Consider the following 18,190-nt stretch of genomic DNA (forward strand, 5'->3'; position numbering starts at 1 on the left):
AGACATCACCCTGGCAGCAGCAGATACTGAGATGCTCTGTCATTAAGTTTTATCCCTCTTGCACTCACAACCCGCTACAATGCAAGAGCTACCAYGAATGCAGAGGGATGAAATACAGGAGCCTTTATACATTGATTGTAACTGAAGTTATTTCTGTTTAGGAAYGTTTGTGCAGGAAAAACTATTCTCCACATATAAATGGCACCTGCTACAGSACAGACCTGAACCGGAACTTCAATTCCTCCTGGGGTAGTTAAGTTCTGAGTACTTCAGACCTGCTACAAAAATATGAGGCAAGAATAATAACTAGGATTTGGAATAAGATGATCTCCTTTAAGAATGAGATAACGCATTTTGGTGTCATCAAGACATATGTAAAAATAAAAACCTGGTTTGTAGAAATTTTAAGTCACTGGCTTTCAGCCAGTATTTATTTTTGCAAACAGAAGACTAGTGCTTGAATAACCACACTAATTCACTGCAGAAGCAAGCATCAAATGTAGGCAGCAATGTTAAGAGTTGGTCACTTAACAGCCAGTATTTGTGCTTGCCATGAATTTCAAAGAGCCTCCGGAAGTTCCCTGGCAGGTGGTGCACAGCCAGCTTGCAAATCTGTTAAATATTTCAGTCTTGTAGCAAATTTTAGTTGCTACCAACAGTGAAGTGTCAAAGTCCTTCTAAGCAGACTAGTCTCCCTGCCCACATTAACACATACCTAAACACTCTAAGGTAAACTTTCCTGCTCCCCCTGAACTGGGGTTTATATATTTCTCTCCTTTCATTCACTTTTTGCATTCCTCTCCAGGTATTGGTGTTTCTTATAATTGARGTAGTGATATCTTCTGTGGATCTGGACCAGAATCAGAGCCTGAGACAAGAGCTGTGGCTCAGTTTATCAAAAGGAAGAAGAAAGATATTTTGTGCTATTTAACAGTTCACTCCTATGGATAGTACATCCTCACTCCATACGGGTTCACAACCAAACTTCCAAGTGACAACGAAGAACTGTTAGGAAAAAACATTCCCCTTCCACACTGGTAGAGGACAGGCCCACACAGTTAGCATCTCTGTTTGCCCTGTTGCATTTCCCTCAGAGGAGCTGGGCTTATCCAGGGTCTTGGCACTCAGAGTCACAGTCAGTGCTCATGTTGCTCTCAGGAATGACAGGTTATGAACTGACATTGGCTCTTCTCTCCTCAGACAGGAAAGTTGGAACCATCCTCTGCAGAGTTTAATGTCTGCATTTGCTCCATATATCTTAAATATTTTCTCTGAGTTTACAATTCCTCTCATGTTTATACAATAACACATCAGAGCTCTTGGCTTCTATTTGATGTTACTTTCATTTTAATTAAATAGAATATCTTAGGACACTGATTTAGCGTTTGTATGGAGGAAAGGTGACATACCAAGGAAAGGAAGTAGCAAGTAACTTTTCTTCAAAGAAAGCTTCCTTTGAGGCAGGTCTCCTGAGCTTTAGCATGCTCATTTACGTTATGTATGGCTGCAGTCGCCTCTTCTTTCTTAGTTGCCTGTTTTACGTGCAGTATCTGCAAASCCTGTTTGCCTCGGAAGTTAATCCTAATCCTGCATTTTGAATTAGGAAAAATGCATTATTACAGAAAGGATTACTGCAGTGGAAGATGAGTAGAGAAAAGCACCAAGTTGTGCTTACAATCAATTGCTGTATGCAACAATGCGTTTGCACTTTTGGATGCAGGTTTATTATGTACACAGAGTTGTCAGTTGTGTCCAGAAGGGGTATTCCAAACATGTCCACAATGAGAATGGGAGCAAAGTAGGCACCTACTTTTTGGTTACTTCTTCCCCCTCAGCTTCTGAGTATTTTAAATTGAGTTCATTAAAATGAGTATTTGTGAATCTTGCAGTGTCTGGAACACTAGTTAAGAGCATCACAGACTTGGGGTCATATAAGATGCTGGGATAGTCATTTAATCTGTCTATGGCTCAGTTTCTAAAGATGGTGCCACACAGAACCATGGTAGTAGAACAAGTATAAGCAAGTATAAGCAGCAATCATGCTGCTACATTTCTCTGAACTCCTTGGAGACCAGCATGGCATAGAACATAGACCCTAATTCTCCAAAATACAGCCCTCTACAACCAAACAAACACTTTCTCTACCTAATAGCAGAGTCATTTTTGAATTTTAACATAACTTGCATTTTTAAAAAAAAWYMARRAAAAAAAMCAACTTAGTAATATTGAAACTTGAAGCCAATCATATGCAAACTCAAAGCKGAAAGAGATGAAAATTTTGGCCCATTCAAAATAATTGCCAAATTTACTGGTACTAATGAAAATGCTGTTCCTTTTTTGAATTTACAGATGAAAGTTGCAGAGAAAGCAGCTACTGTCCTGATGGGAAAGTATGGGACCAGTTATCAAGTGGGAGCAACCTCTTTAATTTTATGCAAGTTTATTTATTTTTCCCTTTGATTGCTGTTTTTTCAAAGGAGACAGTCATTCTTGTGTCATAGGTATCAGTAAGTGCTGTTTTACTGAGTTTCCTCTTTGAGTAATATTTAATGGGCTGCTTCAGTGCAACATCTAAGTAGCAGTCATTGGAATACAAGATAACACTGTATGTTATAAAGCTGACTGCAGGAAGGAAAGAAGCATTGATCAGAAGCCAGTCCTTACACGAATTCCTCATAGAGACATCACAGGGGACAGAACAAGATTGGTGATAGATCATCCTGACCCTGCTGAAGTCAGCAGCAAAACTCCTATTTGTCTTCACTGGAGTCAAGCAAAAATTAAAATCCCAATCAGGTCTATAGTTACTCCATCAGACATTATCACATAGCAGCTGCCTTCAATCCTGTGTGAAATATGTTGGTTTCAGCCTCATTCCTAGCAAACTGGATGGCTACATCAGGAAAGCACCATCGCAGCTGGTATTTGTTGACAGTCTTAAGGTGAAGGACTAGAGGGCCCTGGAGACCGCCCGGTACAAACAACCTTTTCTCAGGAAGCAGTAAGTCGCACTAGTCACTCATAATACCAGGTAGTTGGTTCCAGTACCTCTGTGGTTTTGCATATTCACAATGTCTGTCTGTGCCAGCCCCAGAGTCCCACGAGTCACTGCAATAACGGCGAGCACAGTGCAAGTATAAGGTAACATGTTCGTGCCTATGACTGCGTGTATTTTGCCAGGATTTGTAATTATATTGAATGGGTAAGAAAAAAGACCCATGAGGCCGAAAAGCAGTGATACAGGGAGTAACCAAAATCTCTTTCAGATTAGAGAACAAAATTTTTTTAAAAAGCAAATACACAAAGAAATTCCAAACAGTGTCAATGTAGGAAATGAAGTATGAAAACAAACAAATGGCCAATCCATTTTGTATCCAACAGTAATCATGGCAAAATGCTAAAAGCACAGAATCCTTGGAACTCATCTCCTGCTACTGTGCTAATACCATCTTATGGAGAATTATTTAACTAAGGAAATTCTGCGGAAGACTTTTAGTATAATTAAGCATCATAGCATCTAGAAATTCTGCTCTCTGACACAGTAATATACGATTGCTGCTTAGTTCAGGGATTCTGGGACAATCTTGTACTAACTATGGCAATAAGTATTTTCAAAGAGCACTGCCTAATAAGTTTATCTCCCCTTTATTTTTAAATTTGCAGASAGTAGCTCAGGCTCCTCATGGGACTGGGCTCACATGATAGTCATCCCTTTCTCCTACACATTTGAGCTGCATGACAAGGGAACTCATGGATTTGTTCTACCTCCAGATCAGATCCAGCCCACATGTGAAGAGACAATGTTGGCTGTGACAGCTATCACACACTATGTTGATCAGAAGTATTTCCCAAGTGGAGGTGTGACACTGACCTCTGGTAGCTTGGGCCTGAGCCTGTGCCTGAGTGCTGTGTTTAAATGCATCATTTCTTAAACATGTCTTACAGAACCCAGCAGGAGACTCCCACACGTGGGTCCCTTTGGAAAGACAAAGTTACACTAGCAAATGAATCAAATGTGAATTATTTCAATARAGACTGAAAAACAACGCAGATAATACAAGGCATTCACTTGCATTTTTGAAAGCTGTGTTTTAGGAAAGGATGAAACATTGTAGCAGTTTCCCAAGCTTTGYTTGCTGGCTCTGCAAGAAGTCAGCTTGAATATGCACGTGGAGAAAGCAGTATTACTCCCTAGTTCTTCAGTAAGTTTTCAGGTCCTCACCCGGGGCCTATGCAATACTTCTGCCAGCAGCAGTCCTGACCCAGCACAATTCTCCCCACTGCCTCACCACATTGACACTGGTCTTGCTTGCACTCAACTTAAATGTCCCCAATTTCCTCTTTAGAAAATTGGACAGCTTCCTTGATATTCATCTTCCTGGCCAAAACTAGGACATGAGGATTTATCAGAAAATACAAAGTCTCATACTTGGTGGAAAGTAACCATCAAGAGTGGCCAGAAACAAGCTGAAGAGCTGACCTGGTGGGGACATGCAGGGACAGACAAGAGGTGTGGCCCTGCCATTTAAATGCACTCAAACAAATGAAGATAGAAACTGCCTGGATGTTTCATAGATACAAGAGGGAAAGAGAAGAGCAAGATGCAGATGAAGTGCTATTCCTATCTCACAGTGCAGACCAGAGAGTGATTTCTTTGCATTCTCAAGTCCGACTCCTAAAGAGTTTCATTAAAGATTGCAATTACAGAAAGTCTATTTACAGAGGAGTGTCTTTTATACAAACCACATAGTGGAGTCTCCACCTTAATGCCTTGCGGCTAAATCTGCAGAAGGCCTTGGGCTTGGTTCAGCAGCTCGCCATCACTGGGGAGGGTCTGCAGCCTGCAGCGATCTGCCCAGGATCCCACATGAAGTTTCTAGGGAAAAAAAAAGAAAGAAAGACTGACTGTTTACTCTTAGCAAATTTCAAGTTTCCACTTGAAAACTGAAATTGTTCTGACTGGAGATTTTCAATAAATTATTTCCAGCTTTGGAAAATACATATCAAAAGCTTTTGTCAGAAAATACGAAGATAAGACATAGACAGGACCAAAATATTATTATCTCAAGTTAAGATGTAGAGAGAGACTCACAGACAAGACTAAGATCTTAGAGAGTTTGTGGTAGAACCTGGAAAAGTTCCTCCAATTCCCTTCCAGTACAGCTGAGAGAAGGCTGCACATCATTTTACCATGACACAGTTTAAAACAAAACAAAACAAACTTGCAACCATTTTTTCTAAAAAACATCTTACTGTCATCTTGTCTGTACTGTCAATTGCCAAATCTTAGCTCTGTGTTTGTTGTCCACAGATTATTACCCATCGGCGTAACTAAATCTGTCTAACTCCTGCAGATTCCCCAGAGCATAGTCCTTCCAGACCAACCACTCATTTACAGTAAGCCCGTCTGTCGCTGGGCTCGGTAGCAGAAGGCATCACTAATTAGCACTTCTCCCCACAGGAGCATCACTCCCCAAACTTATGTTTGGTTCAGGATGTGACTTGTAAGCCTTTAAATTTCATTTGTACGGTGTGTCTTTGGAAGCGTAAGAGACAGGAGAGGCTCATCTGGTCCATTGTTGTGATCTGGCTTTAAGCAAGCGGGGTCTGACCATGAGCAAGTCACAGCTTTTTACTGGTRAGAGGCGGTGAAGGTCCCGGTGCAGCCAGGGGGTCCACCAGCAGCAGATGGCAGTGCCTGCTAAGGTGTGATGCCCACATGCTCACCTTGCCAAAGCCAACCCCAGGGGCTGCCACCCAAGCACTTTCCAAAACTTGCCCATGACTGCACGCCTACAGAAACTCTACTGGGCAGGGCCTCTTACCAGATTCAGAGACATCTACAAGCTGGATGGACATCTACAGCTAGAAAGAGGAAGGGAGTCTGGTTTTGCTGACCTGGGGTATATTTTGATAAAATCGTTTGCAGCTACAAGATGCAGCCAGGTGTGTCCCAAGTTTAATTAGCAGGTTTCTGTGGACTGGCTCAGTTGCTCGTTATCTCCATTTGTTTTAATAACCACAAGCAGGCAGGGGATAAGGCGCATGCACATGGCAYCTAGGCAAGGGGATAAGGGGAGTTTTTGCCTCAGCATTTAAGAACTATAAAACAGCAGAGGAAGACTTTGCCAGAAAAAAAGGAAATATTTGGCAATAATCATTATTTAGGAGAAGGTCTGCTGCTGTCAGCACAGTGATCGTCCTTGGGTTTATAGCTCCTGGTATCTGTCAGCAATGACTACCTGCTTTGCATAGTAAAGCCAAAAATGAAGGTTGTGTGGAAGCAGTCCCTTACTCTCCAGAACAGACTCCCTGCAATGACTGCTTATAGCCATTTTAGGAACTGTTATTGCATGAGCAAGCCACAACCCCCCAAAAAGCCAAAGCTGCAGGGAATTGGTCTTCATGAACGTTGCAAGAGGTCTACAGTTCATGCCACACCTTTTTTTTTTTTTTTTTTTTTACTTCTCTTTATCTTCTTCTGGGCTTATAGAACAGTGTTACGTATGTCCCAGTCCCATAAACGACTGCACAATGGGTCTATTTTGTCAACCACATTTTGCAGAGGAAAATTTTAAAGAAAAGCATGCTATGAATGTCTCTACTGAAACTCCCCTTATTTTATGATTCCACTGCCTGGTTTTATCCCTCCTGTATTCCTTTGTTGCTTTCTCTTTGACTCCTGCCAGGTTTGGCTTTATGATGTAGTACAGAAAAAGCCATATTCTGACTTCTTTTGTGTTAACAGAAGCGCATTATCCTACTCAAACAACAGTGTGACTTTTGATTTACTCATGGGTAAACACACCCCACTAAAAGATTTTTTTATTCATCGATGTTTCTCCCTAATAATTTTACTGAGACACATGTCCCTGCCCTTTCTTCCTCACAGTTAAACACCCAAATCATGCTTGCTCAACTTACATAATTAGCATTGCAAATGATTAATTACTTTTGGTCATTCAGGTTGCGTAAAAACAACAGCATCCTAGTTTTGAGTAACAGTGTGCTATATTATCCTTGATAACACTTCTCCTTTAATACAGATCCCATCAAGTGATCTCATTCCGTTTTATGCAAGGAGCTCCTCTCTCTGTTAATTTCTGCTCCATGCTATGTTAATTTGAGAGAGTCCTCAGGCTCTAACAAGTTAGCAACGCTGCCCTCATTAAGGAACATGAATATGTCACCAGGGAACTATAGTAAATGAATAATACAATGTGCAGCCTCATTTCTTGGAGTATCACATGAGAGAAGATCAAAAAACTACAGTTTTGAGGGGAGTGTGGAAAACATCTCTGTCAGTTGACCTTTCTGGGAAAGCATTTGGGATGCAAGTTGCTATTTCCTGACAAATTACATATGCTCCAAAACGCCACTCAGCCATTATTCCTTTGTGCAGGTACTACTGCAAGGGAAAAACTGAGACTGGATCCGAATGAAACTCACCAATTCGGACACCTTAGACTGGGTATAAAACTGGAACCAATCTCAGCTGGTACAAACCTACACAGAAAGACAGTCCAGTGTGTTCCAGACATTATCACAGATGGAAATATATTGATTTATGGCAGCAGAAGACAAAGCCATTTGCCTCTCAAAATCCTCTAGACAAAACTCCCCTTTTCCAAAGTAGCCTGGGATCTACTTCAGACAAAAATGCCATGCTCTGAATTAAAACCAAAGGATCCTGAGCCAGCCTTGGGTTCCCTCAGCTTAGATCCTGAAGGTATTCATGGTCTTAGAAAGCTTTTGTCGCATTCCCTGAATTTTCATTTTGCTTCATCCACGGATGAGTTTTCTTGACTAGCTGAGGTGTCCAATTATACCATACACAAAAAACACAACAGAATCAATTGCTTTGACAGGACATGCTGTGCTCATTATCTCCTTCTACATAAATGGCGAGCCAAAGCTGCTGTATTTGCACTGCCATTAAACTGAGAGGGGCCAATTATAAAGACAAAAGAAAGAGAATGTGATTGTCCATTAGAATTATCAAATTTAGGCACTTTTAATAAAAATTTTATCTAMGATGCATTTAATATTTTCTATATCCTCCTTCCAACAAATTTGGATGATCCTTGTTGGTATAAAATATAAAGGCACAATTTGATGACAACCTGTCATCACTCACTTCGGTCTGCCAAATCACACGGTGTGTGTTTATGTGCATGGTAGGCATCCATAAAACCAGCTTCTCTTCTGAAAGTTGGCAAACAACATGATTGTGCTATTCACGAGACAGCCACTGGCAAGCAGAAAGAGCAAATGCAGTGTCATGCTCATGCGTTTTAATTCTCTTCGGTATATTGACCACAAGATACGTCCCATTACAGCTGCCCTCTACTGTGGGGGAATAGCTCAAATGAAGGCAATGTGATCTTGGGAGAGCTATGAGGGTTGCGTAATACTGACTATAATGGAAAAATCCCTAGATGAGGGAGAATATTTGGGAAGATGATGGAAATTACTGGGCTGAGGAAGATGTAAATAATGCCAGCTTTACCAGTGGGAAAGAGGAAACAGGTACGTCACAGATGATTCCTAATGTCACCTTCCTACTTTTAGTATCTTCTACATGAGTGTCTAAAAAAGACAGAGGTTGTTTTACAAACGCAAGCTCCTCCTGTTCTCAAACATCCATACAGCTTTACCTGGGAGAGGGCTGAGGGGAAAAAAAAGATTAAAAATGGATGTTATTTAGCTCTGATTAGTGAGTGAGGCAAAGGCCAGAAGAAGGACTAGAACTAATGAGGGAGATACTGAGCACAAGCATAACAAGGCAGCAAGGAACGCACCTGTAGGCAGCACATTTTGTGATAATTAGGTATAAATGTCTATTTGCCAGAGTAGACAGCAGTACAGGCTTTTATGGTGCTTTACTACTAGTGCCAGGGTAGGTTAGTAGTGGCCCAGCTGAGTGTAATAGGAACCCCCAATCCAATGCCATCCTCTAACCCATAGAAAGGCAATTCTGTATTTAATGTCTGTGTTCCTACCCCCCAAACATAAAACAGAGACACATGGATCTATGAGAAAGGCCACATAGCTTTGCTCCAAACTGTGCCTTTTTACTTCAGCCATTATTTCTGCAGAGCTTTGCACTTTGCATTGTTTTTCCACATCTATCTCAGTGAGAAACAAAAGAAAGGGTTTTTTGATCGGTTTTGAGGGGTTTTATACTTCAGCTTCTGCTTGAAAAATAGACGTTGCTTGGGATAAGCAGTGTCCCTTGTGGTCAAACACATGTTGATACTGGAACTGTCTCCAAATTTGCTGTTGTTTGCTTCACCAATTACCTGTGACATTGACCTGAACCAATTAGGGTGTGATTTTGAACAGGCTTAAAGGGATCATTACTTAGAGGCAGAAATCTAGGAAAGCCAATTCTGTGTTAGTTCACTAGGAATGATTATAAAAGGGTCATTCTCAGAGGCACCAAACCCTCTCTCACCAGAAGAATGTAATTCGATGGGGAAAATGATTGCACAGGAATGCAGCAGACAAAATGCATTACTTGGCATTGCTCCCATCTCAGAGGCAGGTATCAAGCAACGAGTGCATGGAGACATCCATCCAATTGTCTTTCGCTTGCTACCTACAGAATCCCATTAATTTCATAAACTCTTGTTAGTGCCTTAAATTCCTAAAACATTACCCAAGAATATTCTTAGCATCTGAGCAACTGGGAATCAATAATAGTCTTGGGAAGGGGCAAGAAGGGGAATAAGGGTTAATAGCAATTATTCATAGAAAGCAATCTAAACCATTTTTTAATTTAATTTGGAGTGCCAAATGTAGAGGATTCTTGAATGCGAAGGCCATTTTAATCATGCTGATCCTGTGTCTTATTGAGTAGGAACAGAGTATTACTCATTTTTGTGACCCTGAGTTATCAAGGACATGCTGGGCAAACAGCCAAGATAATACAAGCTCAATAATAATAATCTATACTTAAAGTTAACATGATGGCTATTACATGATGGCTGTGCTGATTGGAGGAAGGTTAGATCCTCCAGCTCTGGTAACTGCTTGACTTAGCACTTGTTTTAGTGGATGAGAAACATTATAAAACAAAGCATATATCTTAGAAGGGGGAGAAAAGCCATGAAATACAAGCAGCAAAGAAATGGGAAGAGATAGCAGAATGATGAAGGTGGAAAAGCAGTGAATCCAAACACAATTCGAACATGTTTAAGAAAAAAAAGAAAAAAAAAAGGCAGAAAAATTCCCCTGGCTCCACTTGCACAGAGGACTGTCATTGTGTGTGCCAGGAGAACAGATCAAGAGATTGATAGGAATGCTGTTCTATTTAAAGGACATGGAAATATGCAGAATCAAAGAAGTCAGAAGTGACAGAAAAGGCCAATGAAAGACTATCTCCTATGACTGCTCTCTGGGATACATTCTGGGTGACTGTCTAGTTGAGTCATTGAAGTCATTGTCCTCTTCTGTGTCCCTCCTCAAACCAGAGTTGTACTTGTAGCTTCAGTTTTTATCCTTTTCCAATTTGTATGACTTTGTGTAGTACAGGAAATACATTTCTCTCTCCCTCTCTCTCTCTCTCTATATATATATATGTACACACACATATACATATGTATGAGTGTGTGTGTGTGTATATATATATGTATATATGTATGTTTTTGCTAAACAAAAAAGTATAAATCTTGTGTGTGTATATGTGTATATATATATATACACATATACACACACAAGATTTATACTTTTTTGTTTAGCAAAAACAGGCCTTTAGCAATAGGCTTACTTTTCTTAGTTACTTCTGTGGATCCCATGGCTTTTCAAGGATCCAGAGACAACGGCTTAACAGCCATTGGCATTATCCATTAATCATCTATCTTGGGCCCCTCATGCCCCAGGGATCAGAAGAGAGCAAATTCTAGAAGCTGTCTCTTTCTTCAAACTGTATGAMTAAGATGGTCCTAAAGCATTTTTCCAGCTGTAACATGAGTGTGCAATACACGCTTGGTTTTGTTCAGGTCACCAGGAACCTGACGCCGTATCTGTTGTATGCTTTCTTTATATCAGCAGCAGATTGAACACTTTGTCTTCCAGGGAAAACTAGAAACTCCAGCTGAGTTCTGCTGCTTAAGTAAGTGCTGAGAAAAAGCTTGCTCTCACTCTGCCTCTACTCCGTGCTAAGGAACACCCAAATCAGGCAGGCTGGTCAGTCCCACTCTTCCAGCTATGCTATTCTTCAGTGCTCTGCCAGGTGAAGGTCCTCTCAGATGCACTATGTGGATGAAAAAGTGGCCAGACAGCTGAAAGAATAAGCCTTTTACTTTCCAAATAGGCTAAAATGGCACTTTCCTAGACTGTAAACTTTCTGGGACAGAGATTATTTCACCTACCTGTACAATCAAATACAATGACATCTGCTGCAGATCTTTTCTAGAGTTTAATGTTCTTGAACAGCAAAAGTATCATCTTTTATGTACCTCAGCTGATGCTACTTTTAGTGAGGTCAACGCATGGCTATTGAAAGTCTCACTTTTAATAGCAAGAGAAACTAGTCAGCAAAACACATGGGAACTGAAGGGAAAGACAAACAACTTGCACGAGGTCATCTAGCAAGATGAGGTATAGAGCAGTCTCTACTCGTAAGAGTGGACCCAGGCCTGCTGGGTCTCAGTCTAGTGACTTGCTCACTAAACTATACCATACAAGCTGAGCCACAGAACTTACAATGAAAAAATGGCTTCAGAGGAATAGAAAGTGTTTTTAAGCACAGGTCACAGGTCTACTTTAAAAACATATAGCATTCTAGAGCTAATCAATATTTTTTGCCTATCACATTTCTCTTACATAGTATTTTTAGTAATGTAGTGTGGATTTCTCACTTTGCTATTACAGAGAAAAAACATGACAAGTACTTGCAAGTATCTTTAAGAGGCACTCTAGTGAAATACACACTGCTTAAAGGGCACATTTTTTGACAGAGACCTTAGGATTCTCTGTAAGTTGCAGCAGGTCTTAAAGGACTGAAAACAAATGTTGACATGGAGCTCTAGTGCTGCATGAAATTACTGACTCCATTTCCTCCTCGGCTTCAAGACACACAGAAACTTTAGAGAATCCCACTAGGAACGTTAATATGAYGATGTGCCAGGAATAGACTGCAGCAAGCCAGTGAGGAGTTCCGACCTCACAGAAAGCCTGAGTGTCTCAGAGGGCTCTTCACTAAATAGCAGCATTTTCCAAACACAAGAGTGGAAACAAAAGCTGTTTAAAGGGAAACCATCCTCTTTTTGTTGAGGAGTCGTTTTTTAAAGTGACATGGAAAGGAAGAGAATTTGCAAAATCACAATGTACCTCCAAGATGTAAAATATATATATATACACACACACATATATATATATGCACACACACATATATATATTTTRTTTAATGTATTTTTAGTAGAAAAGACTGTTGACTGTATTTAAAAGGCAATGTTAAACTTGCTGTACAGGCCAAATTTAAGCTTGAAATTAGTCCAGCATGTTAGCAAATGGTTTCTGTCACCATGGTAGCTAAGTGGCAAYGGGCTTAATCCTGCACTCACTGAAGTCCACAATAAAACCTCTTTTGCCCTTAGCAATGCTGGATCTGACCCTGTGAATTGTAACATGCTTGAAACCAGATCTTGATTTCTAGAACCTTTTTATCCAGTTTCTCACAGCAACTTGGGTTGGGAGTTCTGTGGAGACCGTTCCCTTGAAAGATGCCCCAGAGAAACTTTTTTCATTCAGCAACCAATCCTTGGCTGCTTGGAAGAGCTGCGCTGAGAGCCCAACAGGAAGCCAAGCCATCTACTCCTTGGGCAGCAGGCACCACCGGCAACATGTGCCAATGAGAGGGAACAGGGAGAGAGGGGAAGCAGGACTCAGACWGTGCCCAAGTTTCCAAGCAGTTTAAAGAAGAAGGGAATTGTTCTCAAGGTTAAGTGTAGTTCCTTGCCTTTCATAAGCAACTTGATAAATAAACTTTTATCCTAAAACATTTCTATTGTGTTCTGTGAATGATGGTACAATGTAATGCTTGAGGAATGCACTATACGCTGGAGTGCATACACTTAATTCCTCAAGAGACTCACGAGGCGCGGGGGCAAAAGCACCTCCAAAAATCCTGATCCATAGATGCAAAGATTTAGGCTCTAACCACGTTGTATTTTCATCCTCTTTTCCTATGGAAATAAGGACTAAGAGTGTCCTTCAGCCTCTCCTTAATAACTCTCAAACCTACTGGTCAGCTTCAGCCAAATTGCCTGTGGTGAAATTGTGGAAGAGTTCTCAGAAGTAAGAAGTTCCTACACAATTTGCAAAAAAAGTGGCTGTGTAGAGTGCAGAAGCCCCACATTATTGTCTTCAAGAGGGAAAGGGATGTGCCACGAGGTCGTGAATTACATTGTCTTTGAAACGGGGCTGGGGAACTCTGTAAGAAGAGGGCAGAAGTAACTGAGGGTGTTTTGTTGGYGTATTAATAACATAAATTTAGGAAGAGGGTTTTAGAATGTGTGTGGGCAGGGACATAATTCCAGAGGAAGCTACATTTCACTAATTCTGCTGCTTGATTGTATTACTGTTGTCTGTGAAAATTATTAAAATTATTAGACCTAGTTGACACAGTTTCGTTAGTAATATGGAAAGGCCTGAAACAAACCACAAGAGGATGATAAGAAAAAAAGCTCAGATGCTGATAATAGGTAGTCATCCACAATATGAGACAATATTAACATTTAATTTAAACAGAATGTTAATATGAGCCAATATTAACATTTAATTTAAACAGCATGTTAATTAATATAAATGCTGAAAGCCCTAGCACATTGAAGAAGAATCTGTAGATTGGTTAGTGAGAGCAAGAACTGCATCTACATGTTTTGGGGTACATTTTTGGGGATGTACCTGAGCTAAGTCAAAAGTTGTTCTGAGAGTTCCTCRACTGATCCCTTGATATGTTTGACAAACCTAACCAGCTGCTTATTTTAGTGAAGCTTCCTATGGAAATGCTAGCTCAGAATTAGTCATTGTACTCTCTAGAAACACACTTGAACAACYTTTTGTTTTGTAGGAATATGCTTAAAACATCAGCATAAAGGCTTAGGCATAAAGCAAGCATCAGCCTTAAGAGCTATGTCCTTCACRCAGGAAAAGAGATCTCAGATGAGGCCTAGGAATAGAAACAAGTGACTGTAAGTCAAACAGGTGCTGTCCTTATGGAAGTGACTAAAGAGTCAGATTTTGCTCTCATTTCTGGCTTGAAAAGCAAGAGCAAGCCTGTAGAAGTAGTAGGAGTTCTTCTAACTTAAAGCCAATCTGGGATTAATATCTAGTTTCTATACAAATTTAGCTTCTGCTAAAAGGAGGACTGTCTCACTCTTCAGTTGTTAAAATACCACTTTGTTAGAAGCAAGCAGAAGGTGAGGCAAGGAGCAAGTTTTGCTCTGCAATTAGGAAGACCTAGGAAAAACRTACCTCACATCTCCAGCAGGTGACAGAATGATAGGCTTGAACAAATTTTCTGTTGAGTAAGTGTCATAAGACTCAAGGAGACTGAAAATTCCCTTTCCTACAATGACTCAGGCTGGGATTTCCCCTAATTTTGTTAATAGCCTAGTTGCTATTTTTCTTCCTACACATTTTGTTGCTTAGGAGATTGCTTGTCATAGAAAAGCCCAAGGCCTCGTCCTACCAGCATCATGCCAAGTCACAAAATGCCGAACGCTCTTGCCTCCTGGGATCTGCCTTTGCAGAAGGAACAGACTTTGTTAGTACAAAGAGTTGCCAGGGAAGTAATTTTCCAGGCACAGCCACTGTTTGCTCTCCAAAAGTCAGGTAGCATGGATTTATATTTTACATTCTCAGGGCAGAAATTTCTGCGGAAGAACAACATAACTGGGCAATGATTTATGGGACAGAGGGTTGGTTCCATGAAAGAGTCATGGCACACAGCAGCAATTTCCCCACTCCCTGCCATTTATGTCAGGACTGTACATGCTTCTAGAATAATTATACTTACAACCCTGTGTAAAAATAGGAACAAATTCAGGAATTCTTTTTCCCAGGGAGGCTCTGCCAAATGTATTTGCACACAGTCTAGTTCAGTATGACCATCGTGCCCCAGAATAAACCCTAGCTCTTCTGTTCCATTTTCATCGGGAGATCTCAGTCTGCTTCATAAACCCGGTCACCACTATTTCCTCTTTTTCCTATACATTTTTCTCTGTACTCCCAATCCTCCATCTTACAGATGGTGCAACTACAGCCAAGAAAACAGGGCAATAATAAGAGATACTGAAAATTCCTGGACCCTGGTTCAGTGCTCTAATGCATGGATACACTCTAAAGAGAAATCAGTATAAAATCCTGAGATTACTAAAGAAACAGACTAGAACAGTTCATGCAGACTAGAAAATGAGTCCTGCGTTACAAGCCCTGTCTCTTGCTATACACTGGCTTCTCAAAAGAACCAAATACATCATCTGTCAATGTGGTGTTGAAGCTCTTTAGTCTTTATCCCTCCTGAGAATTCCAGCGCTTATTTCTAGGATTTCAGCCAATGGTTTAAGAACTCAACATTAAGCCGGTGCTTCACATGCTGAATGTGCTGATTTCTTGCCCACGTATTTAAAAAGAGATGTGTCATAAATTGGATTCCGAGGGGTTAGAGGACTTTTCAAAAGACATATTAAAAGACATATAGCATTCGAAAGCAGAGTACATTCAAAAATGGCTGCTCTACAAGATGACTCACAAAATGATACTACTGGTTTTGCTAGTAATGGCAAAGAAAAAAAAATCCTGTCTCAGATCAAACACTCAGATGTGGAAGCCATGTTCTTGTTGAAGACATACAAAATGTTTTACCAGCCTTGTTTCCTACTCGGAATGAAGGACCTGAGGAAGTRGGTAATACCAGCATATTCAATGGAAGCTATAGGCAGTGAGGGTAAGTTCTCATGTCTTCATCTTGCTCTCATTTCTAGACGTTGACTAATCTCCCTTAGACCTTAAGAAAAGTAGGACAGACACGAATATTTAATTTCCTGCTCTCTCCTCCAATCTATTGTTCCTATCTATTGCTACCTGCCTTTGGTCTTTTTAGCTCCCATCTCCAGGAAGCCTGTTTGYGCCTGCTTATCTGTTGGCTTAAGCCAGGAGATCCATCTAGGTAGCTCTTTATCGCCGGATACCTTTATATAAAATCTGCTTACTGTCCAATGGTATCTTTGGAACAATGGAYACTTTTATTGATCTAGTTGAAGTGTGTACTAAATGACAGATTATTAATGCCCTTTCAAAATTATTCCCCTTCCACTGGCAGAGAGGAGGACACAAGGTGAGCTGTATGTCAACCAAAATATACGACCAAGAAGGAAAGAACAAAGAGACAGAGGCACTTTCCCACAAGAAGAAAGCTTGTAAGGTTACATTTTAAAGATGGTAATATGTGTTCCATCATGGAGTGACAGCCCGGGGCTGAAGACTCACTCCCAGGGAGGGTGGGAATATGTATTATGGGGTCATGACCATCCCACCCTTCCTTTATTGCTATGGTGGGAGGATTTATGTATTAATTTATATTGCTGTAACTCTTAAGAGCAATACCAAGAGGTCAGGGCTGTGTTGGACAAGACACAATAGCGACTTTTAACACAAAGACAGTGCCTCCTTCACAGTGCAGATACCTTGCCACCTAGACAGTACACAGCATGAGGACAGAGCGAGGCGTAATGGGGAGGCAGATGGGGGAAAGTAAGAGCTGAGCCAGGGCACTTGAGCCACAGGCAGAGACAGACCTCCTTACTGATGTGTGCTGCAAAGTAATTGGGTTATGCTGGATGAGGGTGTGAAAAGGACTTCATTTTGGGTGCCATCCTGCCTCTGCTACAGACAGCAGCAATCACACAATTCACTCTGTATAAGCTCAGGAGCCCAAAGACGGCTGTCTGGAGTCTCCAGTACAGCTCCAGTAGAGCTGCCCATACTCGATGCATCAAGTACAGGCACTCTAATCCTTCTTGATTTCAACATGAACAAGAACATCACAGCCAGATTTGTAACTCAGGTTTCTGGGCTCAGGCTCCTGAACTTAAGCCCTCTTCTGCCACCCCCCTGCTAGCCCAGCTGAGAACACTGCGCATCCATTTTCTCCCTACAGCTCTGCTTCGTAACCTGTTCTGTCTCATCTATTTTGATAATAAGCTATCTAGTGTCATGGTTTGTATATTCAGTGCCAAGCATAACGTGGCACTAGATCCCTGCTTGGAGCCCCTATGCTTTACCAAAATCCAAATGGAGCCATGTGAACCACAGGGCAAAGAGAAACAACTCCACAAGGTTAGGGGAAGAATAAAAAGGGCCAAATTTACCTGTATACTATTAGCTGCAGCTGCTGCCATGAGAAAAGGGGCAGCAAAGCCTGTGGCAGCAGCTGGCAGAAGTGTCCGTGGTGAGGGAAGGAGGTGGTTAATTGCGGTTGCTGGTAAGCTGCAAGGCTCAGTATATCTCACAGAAGCACTCCCTTTCTATTCACTTTAGCTTCTTGTTTGATGGCTTCTAGTTTTTCTCTTTATTTTTTAATCAAAAAGAAAGAGCCTGAACTGGGGCTATTTCTGAGTGCCCAAAGCTTTATTTGGGAAAGCTGGGGAAATACAGTGTCATCTCCATACTGTCTGAATGGCACAAAAGACATTACAGAACTTGCATAGGCTCTGGCATCCCTGTGGCTTCTTACTGCAGGGTTAAGTCCATTTTTTTAAAAAATACAGGAGAACTAAGCTTGCATTAAAACTGCCTGCGGGCTTTTGAATTGGTTTATAGAAATAGTTGCCTCAAGCAGAAAAAGAAGAGAAATCTGAAAAACAAATTCAACACCAAATAGTTTCTAGTGTGCCCATCTATTTCAACTAGTGTGATATTAATAGAACACACAACAGCAGGGAGTGGGAAAATAAACGTATTTTCACTCACATAAAGGGACTAAGTGACTCACAAATGCAAAAATAAATAAAGGGCTCCCCATGATAATCTGAAACTGTATTATATCCACTGAGACAAATCAGCTCCTTAACTGTAACCTAACATGTTAAATTCAATCAGTTTATTTGAGGCTATGGACAGATTGAGTGATCAGTCTCTACTACCCTGGGCTTTTCTTTTCTTTCTTTTTTTTTTTTTTTTT

The 18,190-nt window shown here is 40.9% G+C and overlaps 1 protein-coding gene across 1 annotated transcript in view; it reads right to left on the bottom strand.

Moving 5' to 3' along the window:
- Positions 1-4,663: 4,663 nt before the first annotated feature.
- The window catches only part of KLF7 (KLF transcription factor 7), a 95,952-nt gene continuing 82,425 nt past the window's right edge, over positions 4,664-18,190 (bottom strand). Inside the window, exon 7 of the transcript XR_014895140.1 lies at positions 4,664-4,876. The gene's annotated coding sequence lies outside the window, so the exon portion shown is untranslated. The remainder of the gene's footprint in view (positions 4,877-18,190) is intronic.

Source organism: Rhea americana, unplaced genomic scaffold, assembly GCF_003343005.1.
Source record: "Rhea americana isolate MKP2758 unplaced genomic scaffold, rheAme1 scaffold_15, whole genome shotgun sequence".
Lineage (NCBI taxonomy): Eukaryota > Metazoa > Chordata > Aves > Rheiformes > Rheidae > Rhea > Rhea americana.